At 40.1% G+C, this 22,715-nt stretch overlaps 1 protein-coding gene across 1 annotated transcript in view; it reads left to right on the forward strand.

Moving 5' to 3' along the window:
• The first annotated feature begins 2,850 nt into the window (after positions 1 to 2,850).
• The window catches only part of TMEM236 (transmembrane protein 236), a 41,383-nt gene continuing 21,518 nt past the window's right edge, over positions 2,851 to 22,715 (forward strand). The window contains exons 1-2 of the mRNA XM_053654761.1: positions 2,851 to 3,143; positions 3,641 to 3,742. The gene's annotated coding sequence lies outside the window, so the exon portion shown is untranslated. The remainder of the gene's footprint in view (positions 3,144 to 3,640; positions 3,743 to 22,715) is intronic.

Below are 22,715 nucleotides of genomic sequence, written 5' to 3' on the forward strand. Positions count from 1 at the left end.
ATTGCCCTTAAAGAGAGAAAGTGGAAGTGGAATTGTTTACTTTGTTTCTACTAAGGGGTTAGGGAAAACAAATTAGTGGAGGAAAGATAAAATTAAAGCACTAAATTTTCATTCAGCTGGAATTGCTTTGTAATATAATTGATTTATGTTAATCTAAAATTATTGTCTAATTTTTTGCTTATGAAATATTGTAGCTTTACAGGTATTAATAAATATAAGTGACCCCCCCCCATCTTGCCCATTCCCCAGGGCCAGTGCTATTAACAGTTTGATGAGTGTCTTTCTGGATTTTTAATTTGTATTTAAATCTGCAATTATATTTTAAAGCAAAGATGAGATTGTGTCGTCCATATTGTTACACATAGCATTGGCCACTCGCTTCTTTCTCCCAATCCTCTCCCCAACTCACTACATCATGAACATTGTTAGGACTATGTTTCAAAGGAAATATCAGTGTGCGATACAGAAAAGATGCTGTAGCAATATTTAGGTATTGTTTTCAGTCAAAAGAAAACTAAATAAGGCTGAAACTCACCTTCTCCAAGAGGCCTTCTCTGATCAACTCTACTTTGATTTCTTGTTTGTCAGTCCTCTCTTCTGAATCATTCAGTAGTTTTACACATTATTTCTATATGATACTTGGCCCCTGCTCATCAACATATTCTTTTGTTTTAAACTCAAGCCCTTTTTGTTGCAAAGAACAAAGGCTCCATGTTGCAAGAATACTCGTGCACTGGAAAGTTCAGCCGAGGGACTGATCTTTCTTGTGCTGGCAACCCTCGTTGTCTTGTTCCAGTTGTCTTTCTGTCTGGATTGGCTTCTTCCTCTACCAACTCCTATTTCCTCATCATTTGGCTTCCATTTTTTCATTCATTCATTCATTCATTCATTCATTCATTTAGCAAGTAGTTACTGAGTGTTAGTGACATGCTAGGAGTGGCTGTAGGATGGACAATTTGGGCTGCTCTAATCCTGACTTGATTAAAGTCCTGGCTTCCTTTTAATTCCACTTATCAAATTCTCCCCATGTTTCTGAGCTGAAATTCCTAAGGGTGAGAAAGTGATTGGCCCAGCTTTTGCCAAGTTTTGCCATACTTAGATGCCTGGACATTCTGTGGCCCCAGCCTGTTCATCCAGATGTGTCTGGAAAAAGGGATGGAAGACTGTAGGTGGGACAGTGCTTTGCAGACCTAATCCGCCCAGTTCACTTCATAAATGTTCTCAGGTCTTACCTGTGCATTTGTGCCATCTCCCCAACCAGAGGGCAGTCTATGGACCGCGTGTCTGCTGTGACCTGCACACAACAAGTGCTCGATGGAGAAGGTTAACAGCCTTCCCTTTACATGGCATTGGGCTCACTGTGGGCAGAGGGTGAGACTCACAGCCTCCCTCCTGCTCAGAGAAAGCACAGCTACTGCCTGTGCCAGGGAGCTGCAGACCTCACCACAGCTGTGCACATGCCCTTGGTGTGTACAGTCTCTGAAGGTAAAGGCAGAGAAACAGTAGGAACTAAAGGAAAATGATAGGTAAAATATGTGAAGTGTCAGGTTTAAATTCCCATGCATGGAAATTTAAAATGTAAGCATTTAAAATGTAATTATAGACCCAGGTGAGGTTTCTTTCCTCTGGAGCCAGGATACCTTTAATCAACAACTGTCTTCAGATGATGAGGTCACAATTTCTATTACTACACAAAATATGTATAAGAAATTGCAATACAACATAGCATTTGGTAACTCAAGACAAAGAGTTCAGAGGTTAACATATAATTTGGTTCTAGTATTTTTTAAGTAGAAAGTTTTGTTAGGGATGATTTACAGCAATGGTCTCCAACATTTTTGGCACCAGGGACCAGTTTTGGGAAAGACAATTTTTCCGAGGACTGGGGGAGAGGAGATGCTTTGGGGATTATTCAAACACATTACATTATTGTGCACTTTGTTCTATAATTATTACATTGTAATATATAATAGAATAATTGTATAGCTCACCATAATGCAGAATCAGTTGGATTCTGACTTAAAGCCTGCCACCAGATGCAGCTTAATTGTCACTTGCTGCTCTCTAATAGAGTTTTGATATGAGTTTGCAAGCAATTGATTTGTTATGGTCTCTGTACAGTCAAACCTCACTGCTAATGACGATCTGTGTTTGCAGCAGCTCCCCAGCTCTGGCATCACCACTTCAGCTCCACCTCGGTCATCAGGCATTAGATCCTCATAGAAATCACGCAACCTAGATCCCTCATGTGTGCAGTTCACAGTATGGTTCATGCTCCCATGAGATTCTGATGCTGCCACTGAACTGACAGGAGGCGGAGCTCAGGTGGCAATGCAGTGATAGGGAATGGCTGTAAACACAGATGAAGCTTCGCTAGCTCTCCTACTGCTCACCTCCCGCTGTTCTGCCTGGTTCCTAATGGCCGTGGACCAGTAGCAGTCCATGGCCCGGGGGTGGGGACCCCCGATACAGAGAATTGATATTGTTACATGACATGAGAAACACTTGGCCATGGAACTGCTGCTCAGAGGCCTTTCTGTTCTGTTCATCCATATTCTTATCACTGTTTTTCCAAGACTCTTCTTTCATTTGAGAGGGCTTCTGCTAAACCAGTGAATTTGAACTTCAAGTGAAAAAACTACGATAGATGGCTTGAAGAGGTGACTGGCTAATTACCCTCAGAGCCATCACCAGAATCCTGGGTTCACGTGGAGAGCCAGACAGTGCAGAGTCCCTTCTGCAAAGGGTCTGTGATGGAGGAGCCTACAGAAGTACTGGCTTGCCCCAGTGTGACGGCAGGCACCGGGGAAGCCATCTGCACAGCAAGCAGCTGGGGGCAGAGCTCCCATCAGTCCCACTCTGTTAGTTGTGGACAGGCTCTCACCTCTCAGCCAGGCTCCTCTCTTGCTCCCAGCGTGCTTTTAATGTGCTCCTGTCCTTCCTCCACACCTGTGCTCACCCTTCTTTCGAGATGATTAAGTGACTGCTGTTCAGAAAAAGTTGCATGCACATACACACCCTTTCATGGGACATTTACATTCTTTTTTTTTCCATTATAGAAAATTACTTATTCATAAGGAAGATATCAAGAGAGGAACAAGGGAACTACAAAAGAGCCAGGAAAAATTAATTAAATGGAATTAGTAAGTCTTAACCAATCAATAATTACTTTTATTTATTTATTTTTATTGAATTTATTGAGGTGACATTGGTTAGTAAAATCATGTAGGTTCCAGGGGTACGATTGTATAACACATCATCTATATATTGGATTGTGTATTCACCATCCAAAGTCAAGTCTCCTTTCAGTACCGTTCATCCCCCATTACCCTCCTTCCCCTCCCCTTCCCTCCCTCTCTCCACCACAGTTACCAGGGACTTTTACATTCCAGCCCCCAGCTGACTTTTCTGACATCACCTTCCCCTGTTGCCACATGGCACACTGGACTCTGTAACCTATTCCAGCCTCCTTGCTTCTTTTTACTGCCTGAACTGTCACTGACATCTCGACACCTGCCATCTATAATTCTGGTTCTTATCATTCCCTCCCCTTCCCACAGACCAAAGAGGAAGTTCTCTTCTGTGTTACCATAGCATTTACATTATAATTCTGACCTCAGTTATGTCTTGTTGCTTATAGGTTTTTTTCCTCCTGTGAACCGTGAGCAATCTCATGGCAGGAACCTTCTGTCATCACTCGTTCATCCTCACACTCCAACACCTGGCAAAGTGCTCATCACAGGTGCTGAGGAAGGATATTCGTGGAAATAATTGTTCTGTTTTAAGTATATGATATGCCTGGGGGCTCGATGTAGATTGCTCTTAATTTAGCATTAATCCTGGTAACAGGTTTCTAAACAGGTGTTAGTTTCCTGACCAGCAAAGTAAAAATGTTAGTCTGTGCTACATAGAAATTCATGTGTAAGAACAAGTAAACAACTCAAGTAGAATGTTGGCAAACTCCTTTCTCAAGCACACTGAAGAAAAGTGAGGGGTTGCTTGCTAAGATGAAGACTCAGGTTTTGGATATTTTGCTTGGCCTGAATTTGCTTAGATATTAAAATAGGGGATTAGATTCCCCTTTAACTTTAAAATTATATTCTTGCAATGATTCTACTTACCAAGTGTTAAATTTACATAAACATTTTTGGTGCTCAAATTAGCAATAAAATCTACACTAAATGTCCTCTTTCCAGCAGTGCCTCAAAGCATGTTCTGAAGTTTATTTGACCACCAATAATGGATGGGCAAACACATTAGGCAATCACTTACAGAACTGCTCTGCTTCTTTAAGAGACCTCGGTTGTTAAGTTGAAAGATCACTGAACTGTATGAGGGTCAATAAAAGAATAAAAATGTCATTTGTTAGTGATCTGAGTACAAGGAACTTGATCCTAGTTCAATATCTGTGTCCTTACGCTGCTGACCGGCATTGGAGAACGTCTGGTCTCCGCAGTTGAATTTCCTCGGGATGGCTTCGGGCACTCTAATCAAGCTCCTGGTATTTGAGATTCTTGAGTTTGCTGCTTTCTCCATTCCCACGCTTGTGATTATGGAACAGTTTGCAACTGCCTATCAAGTGACAAGGAATGGAGCAGAAAAAACTCACTATTGGCTGATCGTCTCCTGTTCAATTGCCTATGTGGCTTCAGTGAGTCTATTGATTTGGGTTCCCATAAAAGTTCTCTTATACAAGAAACATCGTCTTACAAAAAAAATTAAAGGATGGTGAGTAAAAGAATTCCTTAGCAGAGAATCCCTCAGATGCTTTCAAAGATATTTTCTCATGTGCTATGTATAAGGGTGTTAACACAGCGGAAATGTATGTAGTGTAAGATTCAGGAGAAATAGCAACCACTGTTTCTATAAATGTATTGATATTATGGTATCTTTCATATTTTTGTAGGGTCATTTTTTTACAGACTGAAAATAATCAGTTAGAGGTGTTCAGAAAATAGGAGCTAGCAGAAGTCCGTGATACCCCGAGAAGTAAATGTTGGGCCTAATTCCTTTGTACATTTTAGTGCATAAAATTTAAAGAAACCACATCACAGATGATAATATAGAATTTTCCTTTTGTATAAAACTTAAGTAGTGTCTATTTTCAAATGCTTTGTTACATGTCTTGCAGGTCTTGGGCATCCTTTGGCCATTAACCAGCTGATTTTTTAGGCAACTATGTCCTTTAATTAGATTTAGAAAAATAATACTTTACTATGTTGATAAATTCTGTTACCCTTATAGAGGGAAGTACTTCAATAATAATATAAAATATTTTAAATTGAGATTTAATATTGATTTAACTGACTGTTTAGATAATGATTATATCAAACCATGTAAAGGTATTAAGAACAAATAATCTCAGATATATATTTTCTTTTTAGGTCTTCAGATCTGATTCTCACTCATCTGGGATTTCTATGTATTCTTTGATAATTTAAATGTTCTTTCATTCTGATCTTTTATTTAAAAGTTGAACAGCATAGAATGCATTTGAAAAGCAAGGAGCTGTAAATTTTAACACAATCAAGGGTGGAAATGTAAAAATAGTTACAAATATAGCTAGAAACACTGTTGGGAGGGGGCAGAAGGCAGGGCTGAAGTGTAGAGTTCATGGAGTGCCCTTAGGGTGCTGATACCAACGTGGCCTCGAGAATCACACTTTCCGAGGGACCTTCAGTTCTCTGTGGGCAGAGTTCCGGAAGGGTTTGGGAAATAAAACATTTGGTTGGCAGGAAATAAAACATTTGGTTGGCACTGCTTTTATCGGTGGGGCTTAGGGGTCTTCCACACCTTGACCCAAACCCTGTAGATCAGGAGTGTCAAACTCATTTTCACCGGGGGCCACATCAGCCTCATGCATGCCTTCAGAGGGCCGAGTATAATTTCAACTTCTTAACAGTTAAAGAGTAAATACATTTATACAGTCCTAAAATGATTTCTGTCATTTGAAGGCAACCTCAAGGCTGATGTGGCCCCCGGTGAAAATGAGTTTGACACCCCTGCGGTAGATTATCTAGGTTGGGTTTGGAGCTGAGTTTGGGGCCTCTATTCCTTATACTCCATGAGAGTTGCTTTGGCCTTCTAAGTCTCCTTAGAAGGACTAGCTCATGGGCTAGGCCAGGGAGCTTTGAGGGAATGGTGGGAGGTTCAAGTGACCACAGGACTAAACAGTGGGAAACTGGCCACGGCAGCTCAGGAAGCAGATTCTGTCATACACACACACACACACACACACACACACACACACACACACTGGCTCAAATTCCTAGGACTCTAGGTTCTTAATCATTCAGGCAGCAAATCTTCCCATGTCATGTATCATTATCATCATCATCATCATCATCAAGCTGTAATTGTTTCTTTACTGTTCACTTATGTGCTGAGAGATTTATGAATTTCATTTCATTCTATACCACCTCATCCAAGTGGGTATTTTGATAAGTCTGTTATTATTACTTGGGAGAGGAAACTGATGATTAGATAGTTATACAACTTTCCCAATTGGTTAACTAGAGAGAGAAAGGGCCAGACTTTGGACTTAGGACCCTGTGACTCCATAATTGGTATTCCTAACCACCACCCTAACCTGCCTCTTTGAATGTCCCAGGCTCTTGGGACAATTGAGAGTAAGGAGGAAAGTAAGTTTGAGGAAAGTAAGTTTCACTTCTACTTCCCAGTGCACGTTTCCTTTTTTTTTTAGAGAAACATTAATGTGTGGTTGCCTCTTGTGCACCCCTTTACTGGGGATGTGGCCTGCAACCCAGACATGTACCCTGACTGGTAACTGAAATGGCAACTCTTTGGTTCACAAGCCCACGCTCAATCCACTGAGCTACACCAGCCAGGCCACATGTTTCCTTTTGTACGTCTGGTTCGGGTAGTCTTCTTGTATTAAGGTACATTGGGCTGTCACAACAATTATATTTCAGTAATTTTTTTTGTGAAATACTCTTTGGTTTTTTCTTTCTACTTTTGGATGTGGCTGGCCATAAGTGTTCTAAATAGTTTTAGATATATGATAGGTTATCTATAATTTCAGTGACACTGTGAAACTATTTTCTTATGGTCTCATGGCATGAGTGCTATCATATTATTATCTCTTCCTGGCACGGAAGAGAATAGCTACTATTCTAGGAGTTTCACACATTCTGTACTATTACATTTGAACTTTATGACAACCCGGTGAGTTAGTTATGTGCTAGTGTTCTCATTTTATAGGCAAAGAAATAGAAACTCAAAGAAATGATTAACTCTGTCAGGTGATAAACTCCATAAGGGGTAGAACTGGGATTTGTGAGTCCAGATCAGTCTGTTCCATGCTGTTTCCTCTATCTCATGCAACTTCCTTATTTCTTCTGACTTTGAATGCCAAGTGTGTTTCAAGAAAAATTCAACCCTGTTAGTCTCATTACGATGCATTTCCCCCAAAGATGTATATTTGGACATTATATATGGCTCCCCAAGGTGTAAATTTGAATATTTTAATATATGTGGCCATATCGAGTGTGCCATGTATCTTAATTGCTAGCTGAAGATAATGCAAAAGTAACTGCTACTGTAGGAAGTATTAGAAGTATGAATTATTTTTGAAGAATAAATAGTTGTTTACGTGAAATTTCATCGGTCCTTAGCATTCACAGCTGTATTGTTGATGGGCCTCTTTGAGAACCTTCCTGTCGGTCCATGTTGGCCTCAACAGTGAGGCTGGTTCCAGAGGAGGGTGAGTCAGGAGCTTGTGAAGGGTGTGCCCCGGCAGCACAGCTGCGAGGTGCAGCCCTGAGCTGAAGTCCCAGCTTTGACAAAGACTGTGATGCCTTGTGTGAGTTATTGAGATTCGTGGAATTTTACTTTTCTCATGAGCAACAAAGGACAACTTAAGTTTCTTCACTGGGATGTTGTTTTGAGAAACTGAGTAAGATTATGCACATGAAGTTCTAAGCATAGTGCCTGGCACTAAATGGATGTTAATGTTACTACCCCAGTTGAATTTAGTGTTTCCATTTAAAACATGATCTTGTTTAATCCTCAGAATGACTCTGAGAAGTGGTAGACGTAATGATAAAACTGGTTAAATGGAAGAAAATTCTATGCTATTTAAGTAATACTCTTCAAGTTTGGAGAATCTTACACTTTTTTTTTTTTGAGAATTATTGAGCCAGTAGAGTGATACAATGAATATCTTCTAAGGCAGCAGTCCCCAACGTTTTGACACCAGGCACTGGTTTCATGGAAGACAATTTTTCCATGAATGGGTGTGAGGTAGGGCAGTGGGAGGGATGGTTTCAGGATGATTCAAGTGCATTATATTCAAGTTCACCTCCTGCTGTGTGGCCTACTTTCTAATGGGAGGGGGAGGAGTGTTGGGGACCCCTATTCTAAGGTATTCTTCATATCCACAGTGCTTTCATATTTTATATTTTTCACTGTACCTCCATGCCAGTGTTGCAAGGTGGCCCAAGTAGATGTAATTCCAATTTTATGAGGGAGGAAATGATGCCAGAAAGCTGAAGATACACAGCACAGTCTGAACTTTAACCCGATTCTTTCCTTTATTCTTTCCAACATTTCCTCATTCTTTTAGAATGACTGCTCCTTCTCAGGGTTGCTGCTCATAATTCATAACAGACTAGGGAGGTGAAGGAATAAAGAAAAGCTACTTATATGCAGACTAAATTGTATATCCCGATAACTAAGAAATTCTTTCCTATAACAACAGTAAATGTGTGAAACCATTGAGTAAGGCTAGCCAGAAACTGCAGCAGACCTCTGAGAAGAGGGTCCCTCGAGGCAGGGTAGTGCTGGAGGGCTCACTGGGATTCCTATACTGCCCTGGGACCCAGGGTTATATTTCAGGAATTCTCTCAGGTCTTATTTATTTACTTCAGGCAATGACATGTCATGAATCCTGAGCAGTGCCAAGTTTGAAAGACTCCCCACTTTAGACTACATTTAACCTTGCTGAGGTCCTTAGCATATTGGATGAGATTTTGCTGTTTTGTTTCAGGTAGTGGTAGTAGTAGTAATAGTAGTTGTAGTCATAGTAAAATACGGACAGATATGTTTTGAACAGTTACTATGTACCAAGCATAGTTGTAAACACATGGCCTATGTTATTTTAATTAATTCTATAGCCTTATTATGTAAGAACACTTATAACGCCCATTCGCCAAATGAGGAAATTAGGAGAAAGATGAAAAGACCACAGAGCCAGTGAGCACTGGAGCCACTACTGACCCCAGGGTGTCTGTCTGCAGAGCCTGGTCTCCAGAGCACCTTGCAGCTCCACAGCAGCTCACACAGGTGATGTGCACAGCGGCAGTCACATCTGGGCACTGCTGGGCAGACTGGCTAACCTCAAGGAAATGGAGCTCGCTCTCAGAGAATGTCATCAGCAAGTCACCAAATCAACACTGGTGCTTAACAGTTACTTCTTCCCAGGTCACTACCATTTCTTGCAGTGGGTCTGTCATCCTCTTAAATGCTCAGCAGTAGTAATTGTGTGATACCTGACTGAAGGCTTTCTCTTCCTTGCCTCCCTCCCATACTCAGTAAATCAGCAAGAGTATGTTTACTTTTGTATTTCTTCCCCAGCATACACAATAAATCACCAGATTCCATTAATTCTTCCTCTTTCATCTTTCTTGCTTCAGCTCTTGGTTCTCCAGACTGTTTTCCTCACCCCATTAGGCCCTTATTTCCAGAGCCACCTTCTACAGGCATGGTTCCCCAGATTTCCTGAAGTTCCAATCCATTGTCAGGTCATTGTCATGGTTGTTTTGTTCAGGGAAGCACAAAGAGCATTGCATTAATTAATGCTGGGGCTTGGACAACCTCAATCAGCAGTTGTTCTTGTCCTTTGCTTTTCTCTGCTCCCATTTCCTTCGCAATCCTAGTTCACAGAGTAATAATCTTCTTGGAAAATGTTTTCTGCATGTCAGTTCCATCCCTGAAAAATCTACTGTTTCCTTACTTGTAAGTTCAGTGTTGACAATATACATCCCACAGAATCCTAAGTCTGGATGACACCTTAGTTTTTTTGCTACTCGATTTCTCACCATACAGATAGACTACCTCTGATTTTAAAAGGGAATTCACTATATTTTGTCTCTCTGAGCAGTCTTATTTCCCTATTTTGAAATAAAATCTACCACCCTGTGACTTCCTCCCCATCTTCTTTGTAGACTGCAGTGAACTTGGCCCTCTATTTGCCAGTGAACTTGGCCATGGCCAGCAGTAGTACCCACTGCCCCCTAATTATCTCCTTTCACTGGTTTTCAAGCACTTTTGTTGGCTCTGATAATAAAAAGCACCACTTGCATGATGATGGTTCCCAAAATTGTGTGTCTGGGGATGACTTTTCTGAGCTCACTATATGTATATTAAAGCTTTTCTAACATTTGAAATAGCCTACCACTCTCTCAGCTCAGCTACATCTCATCACAGTCTGCTAAGTCTTCTCTTCCCCAGAGTCCAGGTGTCATCAACTATTCTTGTCCTGTGATTTCTGGACCTTTTCCCTTTGGGAGGTCTCCTTGGGATGCTGGCTGGCTTGTTAGTGTGTGGATATGACCTCATAATACCCTGATATCCTATTGAAACAGCTAATGACTTCAGCTCTTGATGCGATGTATTGACTTCAATGGTAGCTGTGTCACTCGTTTCATAACTGAGGGTGTGATTGATTAAAATTCCTTGAAAAACTTGCTTTCCCTGCACAGTTTCCTCATCTTGTGTCTCAGAAACTCCTATAACCTGTAAGTGCCTTAAAGCCAGAGTATGTCTTATGAGTCTTTGTATCCTTAAAACAGTGTTGGACACACACAGTTTACATGAATAGGTCAATGGATAAATACTTGCACTATTTGTTAAACCTGAATTCAACAGTAGACTCTTATCTCTATTCAATATCATTATATTGATTTTAGTCATATTTTTAATTAATTGCAATCTTCTGAATCCTGATAGTATCATTCAAAATACTTGCTGTCCCACTGAATTTTCTGTTCCCCACAGATGAGATAAACGTGTGTATCTTCCTCACCTCCCCAAATTACTAGTAATGTATTTAATAGCACAGTTTTACTGGAAATTCTCCAGGTTAAACAGTGATCCATTAGTCCACCTCAGGGTTTGTTAGAATAGCTGTGAATTTACCTATTTGCACTTCCTTCCAGTTCCCATTTCTCATTCACTCAGTCCCTCTTTTAATTAGCATTTACTGAATGGCCACTGCCTGGCATTCAAGACTGTCCATTCTCTGACTTTATCTATTTTCCAAACTATCACTCTGCAAAGATGCTTCATTCCCAGGCTACTGTTGGGGAATACTTGAATATACATTAGGTATTGTCCCTTCCTCAAGGAACTTGTAGTCTGCCGTGGAGACTGCACAGTTACACATGAAAATATTGGAAAGTAATGTAAAACAATATACACCAAATCACTAAATTTTACATGACCGCCACAAGTCCTTGATGAGCCCAAAGAAGAGAGTCATCAAAACTTTGTACTAATAGTGAGGAAGGTGCTCTATTTTTAAAATATTTACCCAATTATATGTTTATTTATTTGAGAGAGGGAGAGAGAGAGAGAGATGTGATTGATGTGAGAGAGAAACATCAATTGGTTATCTCTGGTATGTGCCCCAGCTAGGGATCGAACCTGTAACCTTTTGGTGTATGGCACAATGCTCTAACCAACTGAGCCACCCAGCCAGAGTGGAAGGTGCTCTTTCTAATTCACGTTTCCTACCCTCTGCCTCACTCCATCAGCCCCACCACACAATGCCCTTCACTCAGCAGGTATTCAATAGACATGTGTTGCTTATTAAGAGAGCGTTGTATTTTGAGTAGTAGGAGAAATTCTCAAAAGGAAACCCAGATTTGAGTCAAGCTAGGAGCAGGAAGACATTGCGGAGTGGATGATGAATTTGGTGATGAGCTGATGTGGGAATAAGCAGGACTTGTTCGAGAGGCAGGAGAAGATCACTGTGCTGAGAAAGGAAGGAGCGGGGAGAAATTGCCTGGACAGGTGGCAGAATGCATGGGAATGGGAGTTTTGGAGTCAGAAATACCTGGATTAGAACTCATCTTTCACCCAGCTATGGGATCTTCGGCAAATCAATTAAGACTTCGTTATTACTTGGCTCTTACGTAAAATAAGGATGGGGCCCCACACAGAGAGTGGTTGTGGGGTTTGAGTAAAGCCTGTAAGATGCTTTTCTGTAGAACTCGGCATAGAGCAGGAGCTCCCTGAGGTGAGCGTAGAGACAGGTGCTGTTGTTTTATGTTGGAAGCCTTAAAAGACTAGGAGGAATCTTTGTCTTAACAATTTATGTAAAAGAACCTCTGTGAGTTTCTGAGCAGAGAGGGGTTTCCCTGGTTACCTGACCTTTTCACTCACCGTGCTTCTTGTGTGAGGAGTCTCAGGACAAGAATTCTTGCTGCAGAAACAGGAATGTTTAACTCACTGTGGCTGAGCTCTCCTGGGAGAGTCCTTCTTCTTGGCAGTTTACTACAGATGCGCACAGAGCTCTACTGGTAGCGCCCTAACTCGGCCTTTGAGTTGAACCTTATACCAAGTGCACAGGTCCTCCTCTTCAGCCAATCTGTCCTGTGGTTTCAGTCTTGCTTTAGTTTCAGCTTGAGTACACCTTCAAAGAAATGTCTGTGATATTTCTAACATAAATGCTGTAACTCATTGGATGTGTTTCTTAAGATCGCTCTTATGAAGTACCACAAACTTGGTGGCTAAAACATCAGAAACTCATTGTCTCCCAGTCCAGGAGGCTTGCAGTCTGAGATCAAAGTGTCGTTGAAGTTGTTCCTGCTGAAGGCTGTGACAGAGAATCAGTTCCAGGCTCCTTCCCCGCTTCTGCTGCTTCTGCCACTGGCACTCCGTGGCTTGCAGATGTATCACCTGTTTGATCTCTGCTTTCATCTTCACGTGTCCCTCCCTGTGTCCCATCCCACAGTCTTCTTTTTGGCGTGTCTACTTCCAGATCTTTCCTTTTATAAAGACACCAGTCATGTTGGATAAGGGCCCACTATAATGGCCTCCTTTTAACTTGTTACCTCTGCAATGACCCTATTTCCAAATATAGTCACATTCTCAAGTAATTTGGGTTGGGACTTCAATACGGTTTGTTTTTTAGACAATTCAACTGATAACAGCCTGCCTTTTGTGCCCCTGCCCCCTGTCCCTGAACATTCTTCCCATGTGCAAAATACCATTCACTCCATCTCAGCATCTTCAAATGCTTTAATCATTCCAGCATCAACTCTAAGTACAAAATTCCATGTAAACATCATGAACTCAGGAGTTCTAAAGCTCATCATCTAAACCATCCTAATCAGTTATGGGTGAGACTCAGGGTATGATTCTTTCTGGGGCAAAAATTCCTTTTTGACTATAAAGCCGTGCAGCCAGGCGACAAGTTACTTGCTTCTCAGACACAATGTGGGACTGGTATAGAAGGGACATTTCCATTCCTCCAAAAGGGAGAAGTTGGAAGGACAAAGGGAGTCACAGGTTCCAAGCAAGTCTGAATGCCAGTAGGGCAAATTTCATTAAATTTTAAGGCTATTCTGAAATTGGATGCTCTGTCCTCTGGGGTCATCAGGGTGGGGTTTCACCCCCGTGGCCCTGGGCCACAACCTTGCCTTTTAGATTTGAGGAGGGGACATCTGACCCCTTTGATGGTGGTCCTGGCACATCCAGGACCTCTGTAACACCATAGGTATCTTTCCTTTTTCTTGAAACATAAGACATTTACATCCCAGTAGCTCCATCAGTGCATTTCCTGCCTATTGTATCCCAGAGGTCTGACAGCCTTCCTTCTTTTTGTCCCATCTCTTTCCCCCTTTGGTGAAACCTGTGGGTGTTTCTGCTAAAGTACTTAATTGGGTCCACAAGCCACCCCCTTAGTGTTCTCTCCAGAACATGCTCTCTCATTTTTTCCAATACTGATAGGCTGAAAATTTTCCAGATCTTCAAGTTCTGGCTCATTTTTGTTTAATAATTTCTTCTTCAATTTACCTCCTTTTTTTTTTTTTTTGCATTTTACTATAATCAGCAAGGAGAGACCAAACAGTATCCTATTGCTTTGCTTAGAAATCTCCTCAGCTAAAGACCTGAATTAATTGCTTACAAGTTTTACATTCTACCCCAAAAAACACAATCCAGCCAATGTCTCTGCCCACTTATTTAAAGGATCACTTTCCCCTCAGTTATCAATAGCATGGTTTTCATTTCTATATACTACCTCACCAGAAGCACCTTTAACATTCATACTTCCAGCAGCATCTATTCTTGACAATATACGTATTCTTTAGGGGGAGAGAGGTTTTCTCTACAGCTTTCTTTTTTTTCTTTCAAACTCTCACCAGAATCTCCACTAGCAGTCTCTTCTAGGCAATCTTTTTCTAGCATGCATCTTCCCACTCTTCCAGACTCTATCCATAATCTAGTTCCAAAGCTACTTCCACCCTTTAGGTATTTGTTATGGAAGTACCCCAATTCCCTAAAGCAGATCGTATTTGTTTCCTGCATCTGCCAACAAAATACTTTTCACTGGGTGACTTAAACAACAAAAATGTATTGTTCCCCAGTTCTGGAGGTTGGAAGCCTGAGATCAAGGTGTTGGCAGAGTTGGTTCCAGCTGACGGCTGTGAGGGAGAGTCTGTTCCAGACCTTTCTCCTAGATTCCGTTGTTTTGTTAGCCCTCTTTAACATTCTTTGGTTTGTAGACGCATCACTCTGGTTGATCTCTGGCTTTATTGTCATGTGGCGTCTTTCTGTGTTTCTTCACACAGTCTTCTCTCTGCGCATATTTTTCTCTAAATTTCCCCTTTTCATAAGGATACCAGTCATGTTGAATTAGGGCACACCCTAACTACTTCATTGTAGCTTCTCATCTCTTTAAAAGTGCTGTTTCCTCATAAGGTTACAATCAGAGGTACTAAGGGTTGGGATTTCCAACATATCTTTTTCAGGGGATGTAATTCAACTCATAATATTCATTAATAAATTATAAACATATTAGCAGTAAGTTAAAATTTCCAATTATATGTTATCATTATTTCTAGTTAAATACAATAAAGACTTGGATTGATATTTATTTATTAACTATTCTACTTGTTCAGTTAGTATTTATTGAGTTTCTACTATGTGCAAGATATTCTCTAGCATCATGATGTTCTTGAACTTGGCTAAGAAACAAGTTACATTTTTTATTTTCACTAATCTCAAACTGAAAGCTAGCACTTCTTGTCATTTGAATGTTGATAACACTACAGAGGTATTAGCATGACCTATAATTTTATTACATAGATCTATTCATGTTCCTTAGATCATTTTGTATTAGGATATGATTGGTTTTTTTTAAATTGAATATAATGAGGCGAGGCGTTAGTTCATGAGACTATATATATTTCAAGTGTACAATTCTATAACACATCATCTGTATATTCTATTGTGTGTTCACCACCCCAAGTCAAATCTCCTTCTATCACCCTTCATCCCTACTTTACCCTGTTCTACTTCTCCCCACCCCCCTTGCCCTCTGGTAATCACTGTTGTCTGTGTCTGTGAGTTTTGTTTTGTTTAATCACTCACCTTTTTCACCCAACCCCTCAACCCCTGTCCCCTCAGACAGCTGTCAGTCTGTTCTCTGTATCTATGAGTCTGTTTCCATTTTGTTTGTGAGTTTATTTTGTTCATTAGATTTCACATGTAAGTGAAATCATATGGTATTTGTCTTCCTCTGAATGGGTTATTTTACTTAGCATAATACTCTCCAGATCCATCCACACTATCACAAATGGTAAGATTTTTCTTCTTTTTATGACTGAGAAGTATTTCACTGTGTAAATGTACCACTGCTTTTTTATCCACTACTCTATTGATAGGCACTTGGGCTGCTTCCCTAGCTTGGCTATTGTAAATAAGGCTGCAATGAGCATAGGGGTGTATATATCCTTTCAAAGTAGTGTTTTGAGTTTCTTTGGATTTTTTACCAGAAGCACAATTGCTGCATCATATAGCAGTTCCATTTTTAATTTTTTGAGAAAACTCCATACTGTTTTCCAGAATGGTTGCACCAATCTGCATTCCCACCAATAGTACATAACGATTCTCTTTTCTCCGCATCCTCATTCAACACTTGTTCTTTGTCGATTTATTGATGGTAGCCATTCTGACAGGTGTGAGGTGATATCTCCTTGTGGTTTTAATTAGCATTTCTCTGATGATTAGTTACATTAAACATCCATTCATATTTCTATTGGCCATCTGTATGTTCTCTGTGAACAAGTGTCTGTTCAGGTCTTTGGCCATTTTTTCAGGGAGTTGGTGTTGAATTATATAAGTTCTTTATAAATTTTGGATATTAACCCCTTATCAAGTTTCATTGATGAATATACTCTCCCATTCAATGAGTTGTCTTTTCAGTTTGATGTACTTCTATTTGTTTATTTTTACTTTATTTCCCTAGCCTATAGAGCTATAGCAGAAAAAATATTTCTAAGAGAAATATCTGAAATTTTACTGCCTATGGTTTTTTCTAGGAGTTTTATGGTGTTGATGCTAACATTTAAATATTTAATCCATTTTGAGTTTATTCTTGTGTACTGTCTAAGAAGGTAGTCTAGTTTCATTTTTGTGCATATTTGTCCAATTTTCCCAGCACCATTTATTGAATAGACTGTCTTTACCCCTTTGTATGTCTTTGCCTCCTTTGTCAAATATTAATTGGTCATAGACATGGGTTTATTTCTGGGCCATTATGTTCCATTGATCTACATGTCTGTTTTTAATACCATTACCATACTGTTTTGAGTACTATGCTCTTGCGGTATAGTCTGATACCAGGTGACAAGATTTGTCCAACTTTTTTCTTCTTTCTCAAGATTTCTGTGGCTTTTTGGGGTCTTTTGTGGTTCCATTTAAATTTTTGGAATATTTGTTCTCATTTTCTGAAATATGCCAATGGTGTCTTGATAGGAATTGTGTTGAAACTATAGATTGCTTTGGGTAATATGGACATTTTTATTTAACATGGTATACACTTGCACTTATTTGTATCTTCTTCGATTTCTTTCTTCAGTGTCTTATAATTTTCCTAATACAACTCTTTTTACCTCTGTGGTTAAATTTATTCCTACATATTTTATTTTATTTTTTGCATGCAATTGCAAATGGGATTTTTTTTCTTAGTTTCTCTTTCTGATAGTTCATTATTGTGTGCATAAAATTACAACAGTTTCCTGGATATCAATTTTGGATATCCTTTCCTGGATATCCTGTTACTTTACTGAACTCATTTATCACTTCTAGCAGTTTTTTTGGTGGAATCTTTAGGGTTCTCTGTATACAGTATCATGTCATCTGCAAATAAAGACAGTTTTACTTCTTCCTCTGCAATTTGAATACCTTTTATTACTTTTTCTTGTCTGATTGCTGTAGCTAGTAATTCTAGTACTATGTTGAATAAGAGTGGTGAGAGCAGACATCCCTGTTTTGTTTCTGATCTTAGGAGAAACACTTTTAGTTTTTGCCTATTGAGTATGATGTTGACTGTGTGTTTGTCATATATGGCCTTTATTACATTGAGGTATATTCCCTCTATGCCCACTTTGTGGAGAGTTTTTATCATAAATGTTGCTAGGATTTTATCAAATGCTTTTGCTGTGTCTGTTGATATGATCATATAATTTTATCCTTTATTTTGTTTATATGGTGTATAAATATTTATCAATGTTGTTCAGATTGTCTGATTTGTTGGCATATAGTTATTCATATCTCCTTACAATCCTTTGTATTTCTTTGGTGTCAATCATTACTTCTCCTCTTTAATTTCTTATTTTATTTATTTGGGTGCTCTCTATTTTTTATTTATGAGTCTGGTTAAAGGTTGTCACTTTTTATTTTTTCAAAGAACAAGCTATTGGTTTCATTGATCTTTTGTATTTTTTTAGACTCTTATTTCTACTCTGATCTTTATTATTTCTTTTCTTTTACTGACTTTTGGCTTCATTTTTCTTTATCTAGTACCTTTAAGTATAATGATAGATTGCATATTTAAGATTTCTCTTGTTTCTTGAGGAAGGCCATAATGCTATGAGTTTCATTCTTAAGACTACTTTTGTTGTGTACCATAGATTTTAGGTTGTTTTGTTCTTCCTTAATCTAATTGTTAACCCATTTATTGTTTAGTAACATATTATTTAGCCTCCATATCTTTGTGTGTTTTTCAGTTTTTTCTTGCAATTGATTTTCACTTCATATCGTTATTGTCAGAGAAGATGCTTGATGTGATTTCAGTCTTCTTAAATTTATTGAAACTTGTTTTGTGTCCTAACATTGGCCTACCCTAGAAAATGTTCCATGTGCACTTGAAAAGAATGTATATTTCACTGTTTTGGGGGTGAAATGCTCTGAAGATAACAAATGCAGATATTAAATCCTGATCTAGTGTGTCATTTAAGGCCACCATTTTTTTTGTTTATTTTCTTTCTTGAAGATTTATCCATTGATGTCATGAGTTTGTTAAAGTCTCCTAATGTGACTGTATTACTGTCAATCTCTTCCTTTATGTCCATCAAGATTTGCTTTACATATTTAAGTGCTCATTAATGTGTGCATAAGTGTTTACAAGGGTTATATTCTCTTGTTGGTTTGCTCCCTTTATCATTATATAGTGTCCTTCTTAATCTCTTTTTATAGCCTTTGTTTTAAACTCTATTTTGTCAGGTATTAGTATTGCTACCCCTGCTTTTTCTTTCATTCCTGTTTGCATAATGTGTGTTCTTTTTAATTTTTACCTGAGAATGTGTTTCCATTTATTTTTATAGTGAGAGAAATGGAGAGAGAGAGAAACATGGATGTGAGAAACATTAATTGGTTGATTCCCATATGTATCTCAACCAGGGAGTGAACCCCTTACCTATGCATGTGCCTGGGAATTAAAAGAGCAACCTTTTGATATGTGGACTGACACTCCAACCAATTGAGTCATGTGGCCACAGCATATGAAATATCTCTTTCCATTCCTTTACTTTTAGTCTGTGTGTCAATTTTGTTTTGAGGTGGCTCTCTTGTAGGCAGCATATACAAGGTATTTCTGGAAAATGTCCAGCCATTGTTAATATAATAAAAATGGTTTACATGACATTAATGTAAACTGACAGCCAAGGAGAGTGGATTGGAATGTGCATGCGAGAACAGTGATGATTTCACTGTACTAGTCAGTGGGGGTGGTAGATGCCACTGAATGAGCATGTACACTGTGTGTAGCATTCAAAATGACTGAACAAGGAGAGGAATGAATCTGCATCACATTTTTGGGTTAAGCTTGAACATTCTTCTGTGGAAACTAGTAGGATGATTCAGGAAGCCACAGCTATGGGCAACTGGTGATAGGCAGCTTCATCATTACGATGTACTTGCCCATGCATCACATCTTATGCAGAGATTTTTGTGAAACATTGAATCACCCAGGTAGGGTGGCCTTATTTGGTAGGTGTTTTGTGGCACCCAGTGGCACGATCTCCTTGATCACCTGAACTGGATCCTCCAGTAATATTCCTTGTGTGGTTTATGTCCGCTTGCTGTTGTAAATGAGTGTTGTTTGCTATTGGCCTGTTTGTACATGAGGTTGACCCTCTGGCTGGCTGACTGAGTATCAGTCCTGACTACAGTGTATGAGCTGCTGTGCAGGTGCTGAGCATATGAAGTAGAATTCCTCTGAGCAGGTTGTGGAGCCTATAAAAACCCTTTGGATATGCCACTGTTGAAGCTCATTCAATTTTTCTGATGTTGTCTGAAGCTGGCCACTAGGTTTGTTTGTTCTAAGGTCTCTTGGGGGGTACTCTGGTGCCGACCACTATTAGATGCTGTCTGTGACTGGCCTTGAGCAACTCGTTTGGAGCTACAAAAAGATCCACAGTTTGTGGCTGCTTCTGCTGGGCCTTGGTATGTAGTGGAAAGACCAAGCTGCATACCAAGCTGCATACCAAGAACCAAGCTACATACCAGGGATCAGTCAGCAAAATGCCCAAGGCATCCTGAGACCCACCTCTGCCTGCCTCAACCTGCTGGCTGCCTGTTGGGCTCAATCACTGAATAGCCTCTGGTAGTATTTGAATTGCATGAGGTAGGTTCTTAGTGAGTCACTTGGTAGGAACCAGATTGATACAGGTTCAAACTTTCTGCCAGTACTAGGTCTGAGGGCTTTCAGCAAAAGTTCTAGGGTATACCTGGTCCAGCTGCCCCTTGCCCATTGCCCACAGACCTTTGTATTGAATCTAGGTCTCAGAGAATCATCAGGGTGAGGCCTGCAGTGTCTATCTGGTGCAAAAAGACCAAGACTGTAGCCATGTGAAGGAAGGACTTTGCATTGGTTTGGGCATGTGAGGGGAAAATGGCCCCAGTCCTAGAGCTATGCAACTTAGTCTGCCCCAGATTCTTCTGGGAGACTGAGCTCAGCAAGGCAGGATCACCAGGAATCAGGAGGGTATGGCTAGTGGAACTCCCCTAAGGGGGAGTCAGTTTCATGGAAAAGTGAGGCCACTGGCCCTGAAGCCACACAACTTAGTTACTGACACCCCTGAGTCTGCCTAGATCTCTGTACCTCAGCCAGGGAGCTGAGTTCTTAGCAAGGCATGAGGTATACAGGGTGGGGTTATTGCATTTGCCCAGGCTGATGCTATAAGGAGAAAAGTGCTCCACCCAAGAAAGATGGCATCTGTGGTATGGGTGTGGGACTCAGCACAAGATTCTGGCAGCTGTCTCTTTCACTCTCTCCCTAGAGCCACAAGGCCCAGCCTGTCCTCTCAGTCCACTGAGTCCACTCTGCTCTCCTTCCATTGAAGCCTAGTGTGAGTGGCTGCAAGTGAGATTTTGTGCATTGGCCCCTTAAGAGTGTGCCTGTATATCTAGCAACACCAGTGTCCCTGCTGGATGAAATCATCACTCATTTTCACAGCCAGATTTTGTGTGGCTGCCTCCTCCTGGCTATGGTGTTCTTGGCTGTGGAGCTCAGTGTGGGGATGAGACCCCCATTTTCCTGATGGGAAACCTTTGCAGCTGAGGTATCCCTTGGAATCTCAGCCACTACCCTCGGGGATGGGACCAAACTTTTTCTACTTCCCCCCCTTCCTACCAGTCTTGATGTGAGTTTTTTTGAATCCTTAGATGTAATACTTCTCTTCAGCTGGTCTTCAGTTGGTTATTCAGATTGATTTCTCTATATTTTAGTTGTAATTCCAGTTTGGTCCTGGGAGGAGACCAGTGTAACTTTAACTACTCTTCCACCATCTTGCATCCACTATAAGTGGTTCAGATACTTCAGGATAAGGTTTATGATCTTCACTACCCTGAAATTATGAGTGATTACAGTTTCCACTGGTGATTACAGTTTTTACTTCAGAGAAAATACAAAGACACTCTATTCACAGATAGACACATTTATTAATATACCCCAAAATTAAGGTTTTAGGTTACTTTTTCAATATAATTGCTCTGCTTTGTAAGTATTATTTTATTTTCTACATTTAAAAATTCTATTCCGAGAAGATTCCATAGGACTTGCCAGAGTCCCAGAAATTTTGTTGTACAAACAAGTTGAGAAACATTGTTCTACATGGTGAAGAATAAGTAGTGAACAATTAGAACAGGCCCCTGCTTCCAAGAAACTTACCTTGGATATGGGCAAAGAGGGATGCAATAAAAAACAAGCAAGTAAAGAAATAATTAGCAGAATTTGGGTTAGTCATGTATCTTTATATATGTAAATTTTTTTTATGACAACAAAAATCCAGGCACAGAAGATCCAGGAGTAGAGAGCCACTGGCAAAAGGAATAAGCAGGGTGGGACTTGGAGGCGTGGCAACCTTGCTAGGATCATGAAATAGCCGGAAGGCCAGTAAGGTCAGGGTTAAGTAGGTGTTAGAGATGTAGGTCATTCTGAGTGAGGATGAGCGTAGGAGAAATGAGGGAAACTATATCATGTGGAGCATGTAGGCTAGAGTAATAGGTTTCAATTTTATTCTAATTGATCACTACTGAGTGCACCACCATCTATCCACAAAACTTTTTTCATTTTGCCAAACTGAAACTCTGTACTCAATAAACAATAACTCTGTGTTCTTCCCGTACATCAACTTTGGAGATGTTTGTGTAGGGGAGTTATAATATGTTTTAAATCTGAAAATATAACTGTTGGCTCCATGGAGAAAATGCTGCTAGGTAAAAATAGAGGCAGTAACAGGAAACTAGTTAGACAATACTGCAGATGAAAGATGATAGCAGAGGATAAATTCAAAATGTATCTTGGCAGGGAATCAGACAGGATTTGATGATGATCGGAACAGGTATAGGGAAGGATGTGGGTTCCTTTCCAGGCATGTTAATCCTGAGCAGCCTATTAGAAATCCAGGTGGAGGCTCCAGATAGTTGAGCGTACAAGTGCAGGGCTCAGGGTCGAGGCCAATATACTTGTCTATATATTTAGTGTGTTTGGGAGTCCTTGGTAAGTCGGTGGCATTTAAAGAAAGAGGTTTGGCTGAGATAATCAAGGGAGATAATACAGATAAAGAAGAGATTCAGGAATAGTTCCTGGGGTCAAGCTGAGAAGAGGACTCTATGAACCCTCTAGCCAGTCTTAGAGAACTGAGTGCTGTAGGAACGAGGATGAGGACTCACAGAGGGGCAAA

The sequence above is a fragment of the Artibeus jamaicensis genome, unplaced genomic scaffold (assembly GCF_021234435.1).
Source record: "Artibeus jamaicensis isolate MK-2021 breed Jamaican fruit bat unplaced genomic scaffold, CSHL_Jam_final contig_867, whole genome shotgun sequence".
Classification (NCBI taxonomy): domain Eukaryota; kingdom Metazoa; phylum Chordata; class Mammalia; order Chiroptera; family Phyllostomidae; genus Artibeus; species Artibeus jamaicensis.